This window comes from Dipodomys ordii, unplaced genomic scaffold (genome assembly GCF_000151885.1).
Source record: "Dipodomys ordii isolate 6190 unplaced genomic scaffold, Dord_2.0 Scaffold30, whole genome shotgun sequence".
NCBI lineage: Eukaryota > Metazoa > Chordata > Mammalia > Rodentia > Heteromyidae > Dipodomys > Dipodomys ordii.
In genome coordinates, this window is record NW_012267246.1 from 14,243,844 (window position 1) to 14,263,453 (window position 19,610).

Here is a 19,610-nt window from a genome sequence, read left to right on the forward strand (position 1 = left end):
TTTCAGAAAATAAGACAATATTAGAAGCTTGGCATCTTATTGTCTACAAACTATTAAAATAGAAATATTTATGAATACCATATACACTGTTATGTGCCAGCTACTCAGGAAGTTGAAGGATCACAAGTTTGAGTCTACCTAAAGATACATAGAGAGACTTTGTGTAATGTGTATTTGTGTGTGTACATACACATACATCTATGTGTATATATATATATATATGCACACACACATACATATATATGTCCTAATATATATTCTATAGGTTCATATATATTTTGACCCTGTATAATATGCATATATAATATGTAAAATAGGATCTAATACATATAGCATCTAATATATATATATACACATATGTACGCAGACACACACACACATACATATAGAGTCTAACCAAGTGTTCTCTATCTGTACCTGTATTAGATATAATGAGATTTTTTAGCACTCTTTTTTCTTCATATCATTTACAATCTTTAATAATAAAATATTCTTTGAGGATTTGTTTTTAGGGATTTAAGTTTTTTAACAAAATAAATTTTTATTGTGAAAATGCTGTACAGAGGAGAGGTTATAGTTACACGAGCAAGGTAATGAGTACATTTCTTATCAAGCATTGTTGTCTCCTCCTTTGTTTTCCCCTACCATCCCTTCCCTCCCATCTCCACAACTACACTCCCCCCCATGCCCCACGCCCCACCTAAATTGCAAAGTTCGTTTTCCAACATAGCATCTTGTATTTGTACATCTCATTGTTGCAATAGGTCAACCTGTATCCCTGTTTAAACAATTTGTTTTTTCCCTTCCCCTCTCAAATTATACCAACATCAAATACAGTGAAAACAGAGGTTATACCATGGGGGAGAACAAAAATAGCAACAAAAAAATCATGTGGTACCTTATAAATACATTAGAAGCACTAGCAAGAAAGAAAAAAACCATTTGTGTCCTTATCTTAGGGTTCATTTTGCTAAACATCATCTTATCTGACCTTTTCTGCTTGTCTCAGACATATACTAGTTATTGCAAATAAGGGAAACCATGGAACCTATGTTTCTTTGGGCTTGGCTTACTTCACTTAATATAATTTTTTCCAAGTCTTTCTATATCCTAATTTAGCACTATTTTGTCTGTTTGTAATCCTTGCTCCATGTGTGGTAGTGAAAGGTTTCAAGGCAATAGTTCTTATTTGAAATTTTATTTATGACATGCTAGGAGCTCCTTTAAAATTAAGAATTTGATTTAATTTTGTTTCAGCAATTACTTCAATATTCAAAATGTAAATTTATACCATCCTAAAGAGGAAGCCAAGATTGAATTTTTACATGGCCTATTTTTTTCTAAAGGTTACTTCTATATTCTTCAGATGCTGCTTCATTCTCATTTCTGAACTAGTCATGAATTTAATCAAGAACCTCTTGATGAAAAGAAAGTATACCAAAGGGAGCCCATTTGCATTATGCTTACTGTAGTTAAAACACATTAGACAGCTAAAGGCAAAAATGTATGTTTAAAATGTTTGGCTATATATGTATGTGTGTGTGTATATATATATATTCATTAAAATAATATGAATGTAATAGAAATAGAGATTTAATATTGTTTAAAATATTATTGAACTGTAGCAAGATACAGGCCCAAAAATACCCTCTGTTTTTTTTTTATTTCTGGTACTCTAGAATCACTATTATTCATTTATTTGAAAAGTTCTAACCCCATAGAGATTTTCTTATTAATATTATCTTGCCTGCTTCTAGTTATTTATTAATTACCTAGAGTCTGCTCTAAATCAAATGGGATTAACTATATGGAACCTATACTTTATGGTTTAATTAAAAGAAAGCCACTCTCAGACACACTTTCATTTGTTTTGGGTCTATTTATTACACTTGCATTTTTTGAGTCGTAAATTGTAGCAAATTAAAGAAAATCATTGATTGCTACCTGGTCCCAAAGGTACATATATATGCATAACAGATGGTTTTAAAAAATCCTACAGAGTTTTGTTAAAATGAACTGATGACTTAATTTATATATTTTAAAATGGAAAGATAAACTGCCAAATGTCCTCAATGATATTTATGCAAGTATATTTATATTGTAAAAGCCACAGTAAATAACTTGTGAGAAAAATGAAATATGCCACTTAAAATAAGAATAAACCCTCTTGAAAACATTCTTTGTAATACTTAAAATATTAATATTTTAGTTAGTATATTTGATGTCCAATTTTTTAATTTAAAATGTTTTCTTTTGTTGTTTCGTGTGTGTGTGTGTGTGTGTGTGTGTGTGTGTGTGATCATACTGGGTGCTGAACTATACCTTAGCTTTTTTTCTCAAAACTCTTAACAATTGAGTCACACCTCTATATCCAGCTTTTTTTTCTGGTTAAATGGAGATAAAAGTCTCAAGTTATTTTTGACTGTGTTGGCTTTGAACTACTGTCCTCAAATCTCAGTCACTTGAATAATTAGAAGAATTACAGGCATAAGCCACCTGTGGGTGGCTAAAAATGTACTTTACAAAACTTATTGCAATGCCTTTTGAGATGCTGATAATGAACATCAAATGCAATAAATGTTCATTTAGTTATAACAACATTTTGTAAGTGGTTGTTGAAAATAAGATTATTTTCTTTTAATTGGATTTAATAATTTTACTAGTGGAGACTAAGAATATGATAGACTTTGAAATGCAGTTATTGCTTATTTTGAGAGTCAGGAGTGGAAGCTCATGGTTATTACGCCCTGTTTTCTGGAGGCAGAAGCAGGATTGTGAATTTGGGGCCAGCCCAAGTAACACAGCCAGAATTTGTCTCAACAAACAAGACAAACAGACAAAAGCAAAGTGCATTTTGAATCCGATGAAAATAAAATAACAACTTGGTACCTCTTCATGGTGCAAATTTGGAGGCATTTAACTTTTCTATACCTCAGTTTTTGTGCAAAATGGGGGGGAAAGAATCACTGTATCAATTATTATTATTATGTATTATTATGTAAGAATCTATCCCAAGCCTGAATGCCTCCAAACACTAAGGATTTGTCATTGCTCTCTTGCCCCTAGCTCAAGCATACACACCTCTGTCCCCTGTGTAATCAGGTAGGTGAGTTCACTTAATGAACACATGATGGCTGAATTCATCTTAGATGGCCTGAGCTGGGTTTTTTTTGTGGTCCCCATCCTCTGACAGGTTAACCTGTGCTTACTGTGGAGGTGGGGTTCCATGAGACTGGAAGGAGGCCCCAAATGTGTCTGTGGAATTGGCACACTATCACTTCTGCTGTCTTCCTGTCTGCTATAAAAGTCACAAAATCAGGACAGGTGCAGGGTGTGAAATATACAACTCCTTGATAGAAGTAGCCATAGCACTTCATTGGAAAATGTGGGGAACAAGGAAGAAGGAACCAATGGTGACAATGTTTTTTTTTTACAATGTATCATAGTTCCTTACCTATTTAATTTGTATCTAGAAAATATGGTAGAAAATATGAGTTTAATTACTTCAATTATTTTAATAGACTTTAAGTCACTTAAAGTCCTATAACATATTTTCTAAGTGATCATTTAGTCTTTTCCAGCTCTCCTTCTGAAGCTACCTAAAATAGCCAAACTTTAATGTAAAAAAAAAAAACCAATTAGGCAACATTTTATTATAGCACTGGGCAATATTACTTTTAGAAGTTACCATCTCAGAATTTTATAAATTCTTTATTTCTGGAATATTCCATTTAGTAATTGCAGATCACATTTGGCTGAGGATAGCCAAAATCACAGCAAGGAAAAATTTAGGTGGAGGAGGGAATCCTACAGTTTTTTTTTTCTAGAACTAGCATTTTCTCCTCCTCCAAGCTTAATGACATTATTTTTAGATTTTTCTGCACTCATAAACACAATAATTATTCAAAGAAGTTAAGGACTTTTCTTTATTGTAGTGTGATGGCTGGGCACAGAGGTATAGAACAAAAAGAATCAATTTACTTAGTCCTTTTGACAGTGTCCTCTATACTTTTCCTAGCGTGGCAGTGAGGAGTGGAATCCAAATCTTCAGTTTCTGTTAATTTGGGGAAGTTCACCAGTTCAAATAGACCCATGCGCTGTTCTCTAGCAGAGTGATTATTAGAGAACATGCCATAGTGATGTTTATAAAGAGAACCACCTGTGCATGACATTGAAGTAGAGGACTAGATTTGTACTTAAGGATGAAATGGATGGAATGTAGTATGTAATGGTTTCATGCCCCAGAACCTTCTATGGTCTGTTACATATTCTCAGTATTTGGCAAGTCGAAATATCCTAAAGGCAGATAACAATAGCTACCCAAGTTTTTTCAAGTATTTTGATAGGAATAACATGGCATAAATGCACTTAAGAAGGAAAAAAATAGAAAATGCAAATAAGAAATTTGGATCACAAAGTTTCTGGACTTAAATGATGCCAGAAGTCACTCGATTTAATGTTCATTTAACTTATGTGAAAACTACAGCACAGAGCATAAGGCATTTGGAAACTCTCTGATCTCCCCCTTTTGTGAGCTGTGCAGTGATGTAATCAGCTTGTTTGAGGATGATGCACACTTTACTTTTAGTTATATGTTTACATGTCTGAAATTTTTTTTAAATCAGTAAAAAATTTTCTTGTCCTTTTGTTGAAAAATTCCTTTGTGCATATGATTTTAAAGGATCCTTCAATAATTCCCTCAGTGAACTCCAGACATAGTCTTGTATTTGATCTCGTGTATTCACTTATTTCGCAAAATCTACACATGCATGTACAAATGAGCAGGCCAGTCTAAGGTACACTCATATTCTTGTTTTCTCACTGGCTTTTTAAACTTGAGCTTACCAATATTTCTTTGTTTTATCCATAAAAAGATAAGTGCCTCAGAGGATTTTTGTAAAGAATAAATAGCATGATATATGTAAAGAATGAGGCAATACAACAGCCTAGACTAGGTACTCAAGATTGTAAAATTTATTGTATAATGAAAAAATGAAATTTTTTGACTTGAATCTTGCCTGTTTTCTGTGGCACTCAAAGCCTCCCTGTTATCTAGCTTAATGCACTTAATGGAAAAAAGAACAACTGAATAGCATTATGGTAGTGTCTAACTTTAAGAACAGTAATCTTTATTTAAGGAAGGTTTATAAAAGTTTATAAAATGATGGAAATAACAAATATGATGAGCTTAGGTTTTAGATTTTCCTCTTTATGGTTCATAAACAATTTTGTTTAATATGTATTTAGTATTTTTTTGTCAGTGAATTCTGGCTCTAATTATGCCTTAAGTGATTCTGAATTATACTTCCCAGGAATGGTATGAGTAATTTGTGTTGTTACTGTTATTTTCACTATTTGAATATCAATTGCAAACATTGTTTTGTGTCTTGAAGCTGGCCTTGAACACACCATTCTATAGGCCTTTAGCCAAAATGGAAAAAATGTTATGAATAAATCGCTTTGAAAGAACATATAAATCATGCATATAGTTTTATATATTATGTATTGACAATATATTTATTAAGATTATATTGACAATATACTGGTGATATTGTGTTCTTTAAGTAAAATGAATATTTAAACTGTGTTTTGCATATATTTTATTAATGTCTGTATTAAATATAATTATGTTCTACTTAATAAAATATCAGGTTTGCTATGGAGTACCTTCTTTTTTTGTCAGTATGGGATTTGAACTCAGAGCCCTGCACTTGCTAAGCAGGTGCTCTAAAAACTGTACCACCCTGAGTTCACCATTAAGTACGTGACAAGAAATAGCTCTCTTTATACTTTTAGGAAGATCAAGTTTGACATTAATAAAGAATGTTTTTACCACATAGCCAATATGTTGAACTTAGTCATTCAGAACACAACTTGTTGACTATGAGGCCAAGCCTACATCCCACAGAAAACCATATAATACTCACACATGAACCAATGGTCATTCTTGTCTTTGAGAAATTGTGTATCTAGTCAACAAGATTATCCATTCAACATGCAATGCAGTGTAGAATGTAGATGAAGATGATATATCCTGTATTTGATTCTTGGCTGTCACTAATCAGGTGTAGATTAGATAAAGTCATACAACAGTTGTGTCTTACTTTCCTAGGCATAAGACAGAAAGGATATGGGAAGCACCTTTGGCATCTGAAGAATTAAATGAGATGATTAAGATCCTGTTAACATTTACTGTCTTAATTAAGGACTGATTTGGCTTTAGCATGTGAATGTGATGATTGGGAACCATTTGTGATATTCTGACATTGTTGATTAGAACGCAATGGAAACAATGGAAGTTTCCATTGCAAGAACAAATCTCAAGAAAAGTTGTGAAACCAGGTTAATTAGACCTTGCCTTGTGCGTGGGGAAGCCTGAATCCATCAATCCCAGCTGAGATGAATGGCTTCTATGGAAGGATGATTTCTTGTGTTGTCACTGTGAATTCTGTAATTTTCTCATATAGATTATTTTTGTTTTCCATATGTAGAAATGATCTAGCAAACTGAACTCAAGTACCTGAAAGCATTCTTGTTTAATAAGATTTTATGAGGAAAATAACATACAGAGGGGTTATAATTACATGAGCAAGGTAAAGAGTACATTTTTTATAAAGCATTGTTGCCTCCTCCTTTGTTTTTCCCCTACTACCCCTGCCCTGCCATCTCCATGCCTACACTCCCCTTCCCCACCGAAGTTGTAAAGTTCGTTTTTTGGCATAGCACCTTGTACATCTCATTGTTGCAATGGGTCCACCTTTATCCCTATTTAAACAATTTGCTTTTTCCCTTCCCCTCCACAAATTATACCAACATCAAATACAGTGAAAACGGGATGGACATACAAAGCAACAACAAAAATTACTTTATAAATACATTAGAAACAATAGCAAGAAAGAAAAATCCACTTGTGTCCTTATCTTAGGGTTCATTTCACCTAACATCATCTTATCTGACCTTTTCTGCTTGTCTCAGACATATACTAGTTATTACAAATAAGGGAAACCATGGGACCTATGGTTCTTTGGACCTGGCTTACTTCACTTAATATAATTTTTTCCAAGTCTTTCCATTTCCTAACAAATGGGGCAATGTCATTATTTCTAATGGGGGCATAGAATTCCATTGTGTATATATACCACATTTTCTTGATCCATTCATCTACTGAGGAGCATCTGGGTTGGATCCATATCTTAGTTATGGTAAATAATGCTGCAGTAAACATAGAGGTGCTGGTAACTTTCGTATGGTCTTGTTTGTGATCATTCGGGTAAATGCCCAAAAGTGGATATTACTGGGTCATATGGGAGCTCTATGTGAAGTCTTTTGAAGAACCTCCATACTGCTTTCCAAAGTAGTTGAAAATTTTACACTCCCAACAACAATACAGTAGGGTTGCCTTCTGTCCACATCCTCTACTATGGCAGGGTATAAAATTAACCCTCAAAAATCAATGGCTTTTCTGTATGCCAACAATGAGAAGAGCAAGACTAAAATCAGGAAAGCAACTCCATTCATAATAGCCCCATAAAAAATAAAATACCGGGCTGGGAGGGTTGCTCAATGGTAACGCGCTTGCCTTGCATGCAGGAGGCCCTGGGTTCGATTCCTCAGCACCACATAAGCAAAAAAGAAAAAAGCCAGAAGTGGTGCTGTGGCTCAAGTGGTGGAGTTCTAGCCTTGAGCTGAAGAGCTGAGGGACAGCGCCCAGGCCCAGAGTTCAGTCCCCATGACCGGACTCCCCCCCCCCCAAAAAATCTAGGAATTAACTTAACTAAAGAAGTGAAGGACGTCTATGATGAAAACTTAAAAACCTGAGAAAGGAAATCAAAACAGAACTTAGAAAGTAGAAAAAAAACTCCCATGCTCCTGGATTGGAAGGATCCTGAAAATGGCAATACTTCCCAAGGCTATCTACAAATTCAATGCAATACCTATCAACATTCCAACCTCATTCTTCAAGTAAATAGAAGAGGCAATCCAAAACTTACTATGGAACAATGAAAGGCCCCGAATAGCAAAAACCATTATCAGCAGAAAGAACAGTGCTGGAGGAATATCAATACCAAATTTTAAACGCTACTACAAAGCCATAGTAATCAAAACAGCATGGTACTGGCACAAGAAGAGACCTCAGGACTAATGGAATAGAATTGAAAACCCAGAAATTAACCCACAGACTTATAGCCATCTAGTCTTCTATAAGGGAGCTGAGAAAATAGAATGGAAGAAAGACAGCCTCTTCAGTAAATGATACTGGCAAAATTGGTTAATCACTTGTAGAAAACTAAAGCTAGATCCTTATATATCACTCTGCACCAGAATCAACTCCAAATAGATCAAAGACCTTGGAGTCAAAGCAGACACACTGAAAACATTACAGGATAGAATAGAAGAAACCCTCCGTCTCCTTGGCACAGGCTGAAATTTTCCTTATAGAGACCCAGAAACACAACAAATCAAAGAAAGGTTGGAAAAATGGGATTGCATGAAATTGCAGAGCTTCTGCATGGCAAAGGACATAGCTAGCAAGATCAATAGAAAGCCCACAGATTGGGAGAAGATCTCACTAGCCATACAATGGACAAGGGTCTCGTATCTAAAATATACCTGGAACTCAAAAAATTAAATCCCCAACAACAAATCCTCAAAGAAACAATTGCCCAATAAATAAGTGGGCTAAAGACTTACAGATAAACTTCTCTGAAGAGGAAAGAAAGAAGGCCAATAGGCACATGAAGAAATGCTCAACCTCTCTAGCCATAAAAGAAATGCAAATCAAAACAACACTGAGATACCACCTCACCCCAGTTAGAATGGCTATAATCAAGAACTCTAATAACACTGCAAGTATTCTTACATGTAGTTGTTTGTTTGTTTTTTGTCCATGCAAAACTAGGGCTGACTAAAAAATGTTGGGAATTCAAGGCAAGCATTCTAGCACAGAAACATGTCCCCAGCCAGTGATTTATTTTTTAATATATATTTTTATTGTAAAGATATTGTACAGTGGGGTTAAAATTACATGAGTAAGGTTATGAATACATTTCTTATTGAGCATTGTTTCCCCCTCCTTTATTTTCCCCTACCTCCCTTTCCTCCCCACCTCCACAACTCTCCCCCCCTCAAGGTTTTAAGTTATTTTTCAACATACTGTCTTGTACATCTTGTACATCTTAATGGGTCAACCTGAATCCTTATTTCAGCGTTTGTTATTCCCTCCCATCTCCAAATTAGAAAAATGTATATATAAGATGCAGGGCACCAGAATCAAATACAGTGAAAACAGGGTTTATCCCATTAGGGAAGAACATACAAAAGAAACAACAAAATCACATAGTACATTAAAAAACAACAGCAATGAAGATAAAGCCTCTTGTGTCCCTATCTTGGGATTTTTTTGCTTAGCATTATCTTATACAGTCATATGTACATAGCTTTTGACTTTTTCTGCTTGTCTGGTAAGATTATCCTAGACATATACTAGTTATTGCAAATAAAAGAAACCATGGAACTTATGTTTCTGTGAGTCTAGCTTACTTCACTTAATATAATTTTTTCTAAGTCTTTCCATTCCCTAACAAATGGGTTAGTGTCATTCTTTCTGGTGGAGGCATAGAATTCCATTATACATACATACACACAGACACACACACATATGTGTCTGTGTATATATATATATATATATATATATATATATATATATATATATAACATTTTCTTGATCCATTCATCTACTAAGGGCATCTGGGTTGTTTCCATGTCTTAGCTATTGTGAATAATGCTTTGATAAACATAGTTGTACTGGTAGATTTAGTACGGGTTTGTTTGAGATCGTTTGGGCACATGCCCAAAGGACGGATTGCTTGGTCATAGGGGAGCTCTATGAGTAGTCTTTGAAGGAACCCCCATACTGCTTTCCAGAGTAGTTGATCAAGTTTACATTCCCACCAACAATGCAGTAAGGTTCTCTTTGGCCACATCCCTTCCAGCATTGGCTGTTACTAGATAGCCATTCTAACTGGGATGAGGTAGAATCTCAATGTTGTTTTGATTTGCATTTCTTTTATGACTAGAGAAGCTGAGCATTTCTTCATGTGTCTATTGGCTATTCTTATTTCCTCTTCAGAGAAGTCTCTCTTTAGTCTTTAGACCACTTATTAATCGGGAAGTTGTTCCTTTGAGAATTTGTTGTTGGGAGATTTAATTTTTTGAGTTGTAAGTAGATTTTATATATGAGGCCCTTGTCTGTTGTATGGCTAGTGATGATCTTCTCCCAATCCATGAGCTTTCTATTGATCTTGCTAGCTATGTCCTTTGCCATGCAGAAGCTCTAGAGTTTCATGCAATCCCTTTCATCCAACCTTTCTTTTATTAGAGTAAAAAAAAATATAAGGAATCAACAAAAAAAAACAGTTGGTTCCTCAAAAAATTTGACAAAATTGACAGACCCTTATTAAATCTTATTAGAAAAGGAAAAGAACACACCCAAATAAACAAACTCAGAGATGAGAATGGAAACATTACCACAGAAACAACCAAGATTCAGAACATTATAAGGCAATACTTCTCAAACCTTTATGCTACTAAACTTGAGAATATGGAAGAAATGGATGAATTTCTAGCAAATATTGACATGCCCAAATTAAACCAAGATGATTTAAACCAACTTAACAGACCCATATTAAACATCACAATAGAAACAGCAATAAGAGACCTCTCACCCAAGAAGAGCCCAGGGCTGGATGGATTTACCGCTCAATTCTACAAGGCCTTCCAAGTAGAACTCACACCAATACTCCTTCAACTCTTCAATGAAATTGAAAGTGAAAGTTCATCACCAAGCTCTTTCTATGAAGCCATCATAACCCTCATCCCAAAACCAGACAGGGACTCATCAAAGAAAGAGAACTATAGACCAATATTTTTGATGAACATGGATGCAAAACTTAACAAAATTTTAGCCAATCAACTTCAACAACTCATCAAAAAAATCATATACCACAATCAAACAGGATTAATTTCAGGGATGCAAAACTGGTTCAATATATGCAAATCAATTAATATTATTCATCACATCAACAAGAGCAAGCATAAGAAACACATGAATATCTCAATAGATGCAGAAAAAGCATTTGGCAGATCTAACACTGCTTTATGTGAAAGCTCTGTAGAAACTAGGAATCCAGGGACCATTCCTCAATATAATAAAGGCTGTGTATGACAAACCTACAGCTAGCATTATACTTAATGGCAAAAATCTAAAGCCATTTCCTCCAAATTCAGGAATGAGACAAGGATGTCTGCTCTCTCCACTCCTCTTGAACATAGTATTAGAATGCCCAGGTAGGGCAATAAGACAAAATGCAGACATAAAGGTGATCCAAATAGGAAAAGATGAAGTAAAACTCTCCCTCTTTGCAGATGACATGCTCTTGTATTTAAAGAACCCCATGGACTTAACTCCTAAATTACTCAAACTTTGGCAAAATAGCAGGGTATAAAATTAACCCTCAAAAACAATGGCTTTCTGTCTGCCAGTAACAAGAAGAGTGTGGCAACTCCTATTGTAATCGCCACACAAAAAATGAAACACCTAGGAGTTAACTAAAGTAGTGAAGGTTCTTTATGATGAAAACTTTAAAAACCTGACAAAGGAAATTAATGCAGATCAAAGTGGAAAAACCTCTCATGCTCCTGGATTGGGAGAATTAACATTGTCAAAATGCCAATACTTCCCAAGGCTATCTACAAATTCAATGCAATACCTAGCAATATTCCAACCTCATTCTTCAAGGAAATAGAAGAAGCAATCCAAAAATTCATATGGAACAATAAAAGACCCCAAATAGCAAAAACCATCCTTAGCAGAAAGAAGAGTGCTGGAGGAATATCAATATCAAATTTCAAACTCTACTACAAAGCCATAGTAATCAAAACAGTTTGGTACTGGCACAAGAACAGACCTGAGGATCAATGGAATAGAACTGAAGACCCAAAAATGAACCCACAGACCTATAGCCATCTAATCTTTGATAAGGGAGCTAAAAAAATAATAGAATGGAAGAAAGACAGCCTCTTCACTAAATGGTGCTGGCAAAATTAGTTAACTACCTGCAGAAAACTAAAGCTAGATCCTTATATATCACCCTGCACCAGAATCAACTCCAAATGGATCAATGACCATGAAGTCAAAGCAGATGCCCTGGTTCTGTTTTTAATGCATGCAGTCAGTCTCGTAGCAGCCGAGTTGTGTAATGAGTTGAGTTTTTAGCAGCCGAGTTGTGTAATGAGTTGAGTTTTTAATTTTTGGTGGAGTGGTTTTAATTCTGTGCACCCATACCAAAGTTTCACAGTTTACTGGAAACTTTAAAGACATGTTATTTATTTATTTTTGTTTGTACTTTCAACCCCTGATGGAGACATGCTGGGCTACTTGCAGTGCCTCTTTTCACCAGAGCTGCAGAGTCTGACATTCCATTGCTTTCTCAGGGGGAGTTTTTGCATTACCAGTTAGGATGTATCTAGCAGCATATCATTAACCAGGCAACATCATATCATCAAAACAAAGGAACTGCTGAGACTGAATTCCATGTTCTCACTCCAATAATGAACATTGCAACACTGTATCAAGTCACAGATGGCAGCGCAAACACAGGAAGCCCAGAGTAATTTCCTGTATTTTCAAACATTAGCTCCTTGATTTTATTTGTTCTGTCTAGGTTAATTTCTCTCTATCTTTCCAAGTCTAGGAGCTATTGGTATCAGAAAGCTATGTATAGAGGTAATTGAAATAAAAGTTAAAGCTACAGAAAGGTAATGATACTAAAATTAGTAATTGTGGGACCTGATTATAGTGATGCTTAGATTTTTCACAGATGTGCTTTTTGCACATGATCTAGGATCAATAATATATAGTTACTGTTTTACAGGGAATTTTATGTAAACTTGTACATTGCTTAAAATTCCTTGAGATTTAATTTTGTGACAAGAATTTAGAATAACACATTCAAGATCACTGTTAGTACAGTATATTGTTCAGAAAACATTGCTTCACAATTAATAATAAAAAGGAAATGCCCATCTGCTCTGCTGAACCATAATGAGTCTTCTGCCCATTTAAAGGTTTTCTTATTACATAATAAAGTAGCTTCTCTTAGAAGAGGGGATTACTTGCAACTTTAGTTTTTTAGCCTTTTCTCCCATGATATACATACTTTTTTCTTAATTGATATGGGTTTTGATTTTGTATTTTTTTAATTACTTATTGATCTACACTTTGTTCCATGAGTTATTGTTATAAATAGATATTCTAGGGCTGGGAAGGTGGCTCAGTGGTAAAGTACTTGCCTTGCATGCATGAGGCCCTGGGTTCGATTCCTCAGCACCACATAAGCAAAAAGAAAAAAGCCGGAAGTGGTGCTGTGGCTCAAGTGGTAGAGCACTAGCCTTGAGCTGAAGAGCTGAGGGACACCACCCAGGCTCAGAGGTCAGTTCCCACGACCGGACACCTCCCCCCCCCCAAAAAAAAAATAGATATTCTAGTTTCTGCTGGAATTCCCTTGGAAAACTGCAACTAGTAAACTAGATCTGGCTTTTGAAATGGTAAGTCTCATCTTCTAATGGTAAACCCTGACACTTTTCATTAGTTTTACACAAAATTATAAAGTTCTTTTTCAAAGCTCTATCAGAATGTTTCTTTCTTTAGGTATAATCATCTTTATAATTAAGGTTAAGAAAATACTCAGCCAGTGATGATAATAGCTCAGGTGAATGTATCTTCTCAAACAGCTGGGATATCTGCTGTTATTTAAAGATACCTGCCACATCCTAGGCTATCTTTCTTTTAAAGTTTTTATGAGATATATTTATGCATGTAATTGTTTATTCATTAATTAATTAATTTTATGCTGGTTCTGGGCCGTGAATTCAGGTCCTGGGTACTGTCCTTCCTACTTGAGCCACACCAACACTTCTGGCTTTTTGGTAGCTTCTTGTCCTGGCTTGGCTTGAACCCTTGTCCTCATATTTTAGTTTCCTGTGTAGCTAGGGTTACAGTTGAACCATTGGTGTCTGGCTACCTTTCATTTTTAAAGGAGCATGAACTCCCAAATTCTATGATGACATTGGCTTTTAGTGATTAAAAACACATAATGAGCCAGGCTGCTGGTGGTTGTAATCCTAGCTACTCAGGAGGCTGAGATCAAAGGATGAGAGGTCCAACCCACCCAGGATAATAAAGTCTTATCTCCAGTTAACCACCCAAAATCAGGAAGTGGAGCTGCATTCAAGTGGTAAAGTACTAGCATTGCACACAGATACTAAGGCCAACACTCAGCCTTTGAGTTCAAACCCAGGACCAGCACAAAACAAAAACTAAAAAATGTATATACAACAAGAACAAATCAGTATATGTGGTACTCATTTGGATCTATACCCTCCTGAGAATAATAGTTGATCTTAGAGCTAAACAGGATACTAGCTTTTGTAGCATAGTCCATACATTTAATCTCTACACTTCCATCACATATAAATTTAAGCAAGTCTCATCAGTGTGTTGAACTATGTTTTCTATTGTGATAAATATGAATATAACATATCAAACAGCAATTAAATTACTTGGATTTATACCTGACATAAGTCTGAAAAAAATCAATAAATTGGTCAACCTATTTATTCACAGGTATTTATTAAGCTTTATTATGATTTATTTTTAACAATACTATACTATTACAACAACCATGAACTGTCTCCTATATTTAACCCCCAATAGAACTTCTCAACTTCCACAACTAATCTATTAATAATTTGCTTTAGAAAATAAACAGACTCTTAGGGCTGAGAAGGTGGCTCAGTGGTAGAGCGCTTGTCTTGCATGCTCAAGGCCCTGGGTTCAATTCCTCAGCACCACATAAGCAAAAAGAAAAAAGCCGGAAGTGGCGCTGTGGCTCAAGTGGTAGAGTGCTAGCCTTGAGCTGAAGAGCTGAGGGACAGCACCCAGGCCCAGAGTTCAGGCCCCACAACCGACAATAACAACAACAACAGGGGCTGGGAAATTGGCTCAGTGGTAGAGCGCTTGCCTTGCATGCCTGAGGCCCTGGGTTCGATTCCTCAGCACCACATAAGCAAAAAGAAAAAAGCCGGAAGTGGTGCTGTGGCTTAAGTGGCAGGGCACTAGCCTTGAGCTGAAGAGCTGAGGGACAGCGCCCAGGCCCAGAGTTCAGGCCCCACAACCGGACCCAAAAATAAATAAATAAATAAATAAATAAACAGACTCCAATTCTGGCCCCGCTGCCTCCCTCCTGTAATCTTAGCTTCTTAGGAGACTGAAATGTGAGGGATCTCTGTTGAGGCCAGCCTGGGTAGGAAAATGTTGGAGACTCTTATATCTAATTAATCACCAAAAAGCTAGAAGTAAAGCTATGGCTCAAGTGGTAGAGCACTATCCTTGAACAAAAAAGCTCAGCCCTGAATTCAAGCCCCAGTACCACCATCTCTCTCTCTCTTTCTCTGTCTCTGTCTCTCTGTCTCTCTGTCTCTCTGTCTCTCTCTCTCTCTCTCTCTCTCTCTCTCTCACACACACACACACACACACACACACACACTTTAGACTTCATGGATTCTGATGAACTACATATGAAACTGGTAAATAAGGAACCAAGTTTATCTGGTAATTTTATGTTGGTAACCATCATATCTCTCAGTTTGGAAGACCCTGAGACCATAATAATAGGAAAATACCTAAGAAATATTTTGTTAGTTACTTAATAGCAAAATAAGAACAACAAAACAAAATCTTAGATACTATTCCATTGGTTTTATTAGATAATGGGTTTAGTCATTAAAATATTTATCAGCCAGGTGCTGGTAGCTAAGACCTATGGTCATAGCTACTCAGTAGGCTGAGATTTTAGGATTGAGGTTTAGAAGTAGGCTGGGCATAAACCTGTAAAAGACTCTTTCCTGCAATTATCCAGCAAAACACTAGCACTGGACTTGTAGCTCAAGTGATAGAGCATTAACCTTGAGTAAAAAACTCACATGGAAGTTCCAGGTCCTGAGTTCAAGTATCAGTACTGGCAAGGAAAGAAATTTACTAACTTCCAACCCTCTTTTCTCCCAGTTTTTCCCTTCCAACCCCCCCCCCAACAAACACACAATTATCGTTCATTTTCAAAATAGTGTCTAGTGAGCATCACTGCTACATTTGTTCACCTTTTGACCATTTCTGTGCTCTTCCCTTACTCTCCCCCAAACAGATAAACTTACATACAAGACAAAAGGTACAGAAAACAGAACAGTGACAAAGGTAGAAAAACAAAAATAAAAATCCTCTTGTTTCCATTTCTTGGAGTTTATCTCTATAAATATCATCTTTTATGATCATCATTATGATCATATGATCATCTTTATGATCATATGTGCATAGCTAAACTTTAGTGATCCTCTCCTAAGAATATCTTCCTTTGGTTCACTGTGAATATCTAGAGCCCTATATCCAAGTGTACTATTTTCTTTTTGTTGTTGTTGTTTTACCATTCAGTGTGTTTACTTGTAGATTCATAGGCACATTCTATTACCAAAAATGAAGGAAATCATACAACCTATGTTTTTGGGGGGTTGTCTTACTTTAATATAATTTTTCTAAGTCTTTCCATTTCCTTATGAATGGTGCAATATCATTCTTTCTGATGAAAGTACAGAATTCCATTGTGTATATATATATATATATATATATATATATCACATTTTCTTTATACATTTATTGAGGGGAATCTTGGCTGATTCTATGTATTGGCTATGGTAAACAATGCTGCAATGAACATAGTTGTGCTGGTAGGTTTAATGCCGCTTTGTTTGTAGTCTATTGGATAAATGCCCAAGAGTAGAATTGCTGGGTCATAGGGAATTATATTTAGTCTTTTGTGGAACCTTACTAATGCTTTCCAGAGTTATTGAACAAGTTTACATTCCTACCAACAGTGTAGTACAGTTTCCTTTTGGCCACATCCCTGCCAGCATCTGTTATTGTTAGTTTACTTGATAATGGCTATTCTAACTGTGGTAAGATCTCAATGTTGTTTTGATTTTAATTTCTTTTATCTTGCCATCATTTTCATAAGAAAATAAGCAGGATTTAGGATTAAGCAAAGTCATACAATTTGTGCACTGTGGAAGATAATAATATATATATATATATTTGCTGGTCATGGGGCTTGAACTCTGGGCCTGAACACTGTCCCTCAGCTCTTCAGCTCAAGGCTAGTGCTTTACCACTTGAACCACAGTGCCACTTCTGGCTTTTTCTGCCTATGTGATGCTCAGGAATCGAAAGCAGGGCCTCATACATGCAAGGCAAGCATTCTACCACTGAGCCACCTTCCCAATCCTGATAATATACTTTTGCAAATGAGTGTTGTAAATGCACTGTTCTAGCTAGTATAATTAAGGTATAGCTTTTCTGTTTCAACTTCGGACTTCTAAGGTTGAAAAGATGAACAGAGTCAAAGGATTTCTGTCAGGCTAATTTGATACATTTGTACATAAAAAGTTTGGAAAAGAACTCTTAACAACTAAGAAAAGAAAAAGAAAATCACCTTCATCTAGAATGTTCTGATTGAACAAGTGCTCTTACAATGTCATGACTGTAAATCAGTATTAATAAAGGACTATCATGTGTTTGCCCAAGTGTTCTTTGGATATATTGAGAACCATTGGCAGATGCAGCAAATTTTCTGACATTCATGTAGAGTGGAATTATGGTTCATAATAAAATTTGAGGTTTATGTATCGTTGATGTAAACTGTCATCAATTACCAGGGGAAAACAGACCTCGGAGATGGACTGGCTCTATAGATTATCTCCCATGGAAAGATTGGATGAGTCTTTTCTATCTGGCAGCGGAAAAATGGAACCGTATAACTAGGAAAAATTAACTTTTGTAGTTTATACACACACATGTTTTTTGACTTAAAATCTTTGACAAGAAAAGGTTTTTAATTATTTATATTTTATATGCTATTGTGGTAACTTGTCTTATTTTATGACTATATGGGCAATTTATCAATATACAAATTAAGATATTCTTTTTCTATATAAAGGTAGAATAATTGATCAATAATATAGAAAGAATAATCATAATATACTCTGTGTGTGTGTGTAAGAAAGAGAGAGAGACAGAGAGAGAGAGAGAGAGAGAGAGAGAGAGAGAGAGAGAGAGAGATGGTACTGGGGCTTGAAACCAGAGCCTTACACTCTTGCTTAATTAATTTTTGGCTCAAGGATGGTATTCTGTCACTAAAGCCACATCTCCATGTCTGGCTTTTCATGAGTTAATTGGAACTATGAATCTTGAGGATCTGTCTGCTTAGGCTAGTTTCAAACCATATTTGAATCTGCAGTTTATAATCATTCCTTATTTTTCTATAGAGTAGAAGATCTGTTTTTCACTGTATTTGATGTTGGTATAATTTGGGGAAGGGAAGGGAAAAAACAAATAGTTTTAATAGGGATACAGGTGGACCCACTCAACAATGAGATGTACAAGACGTTATGTTGAAAAAGAAACTTTACAACTTTGGGGGACAGGGCAGTTGGGGGGAAGAAATGGGAAGGGATGGGAAGGGAAACAAAGGAGGAGGCAACAATGCTTGGTAAGAAATGTACTCGTTATCTTGCCCATGTAATAGTAACCCCTCTGTATGGTATTCTCACAATAAAAAACATGTAAAAATAAAAAAATATTAATAGGGATACAGAAATTGTGGTAAGTCTAACAAACTTGAAAACAATCAGGGGTATTTTGGGTCATTGCCACGTTACTATTGCTTTCCTTTTGCTATATTTCTTCCCATAATGATGGCAGGAAAGTGATTATTCATTTTATAGGAACCACATAGAAAAGCAATGTCTAACAACATAACATTAAAGTGATTAATGGAAGTATTGTTAGGAAAATGGTTTTCTCCTGGTTGGGAAGCAAATTAATATCTTCATTACTTAGGTATGTATTGAACATGAGGATTAGTAGTCACTTTTCACAATTTCAGAGCAGTTAGTGAGGACTGGGGAAATCCTACATAATTATTGGGTGCTTTTCATATGCAGTGAAATGGAATGTGGAATTGAGAATAGTTCTTTAATTGAGAATAGTTCTGATCAGTTGAGATGTATTTCTGTTTCCTTTTGTTATTAAACACTACACATGGAATGTTTCATTGATTTAATGTCACTAGCTTTTGAATAAATGTCAAAAATAGTTTGAGAATCAAGCAGCCAAAAGAAGAGCTACCTTTATACTCTATTACAAAAGGATATTTAATAAAGTTAAGTGTAAACCTAGCTGAAGTACCATCCCATTACAAAGTAGAGGATAATTAATTATTCTTTATCCATCTGAGAAATCTTCCAAGACCCAAGTGTATGTCTGAAATCTCAGACAACACTAAAGCCTATATATACTATGTTTTTTCTAAATATACTCACTTCTAATAAGGCTTAATTTATAAAGACAGTAAGATATTAGCAACAATAACAAAAATGGAATATTTATCGTGTATGTGTGTGTGTGTGTGTGTGTGTGTGTGTGTGTGTGTGTGTGTGTGTGTGTG

The 19,610-nt window shown here is 35.5% G+C and overlaps 1 protein-coding gene across 1 annotated transcript in view; it reads left to right on the forward strand.

Annotated features, from left to right (window-relative positions):
* The window catches only part of Naaladl2 (N-acetylated alpha-linked acidic dipeptidase-like 2), a 902,864-nt gene that overhangs the window by 33,456 nt on the left and 849,798 nt on the right, over nt 1–19,610 (forward strand). The gene's annotated exons all lie outside the window — the stretch shown is intronic.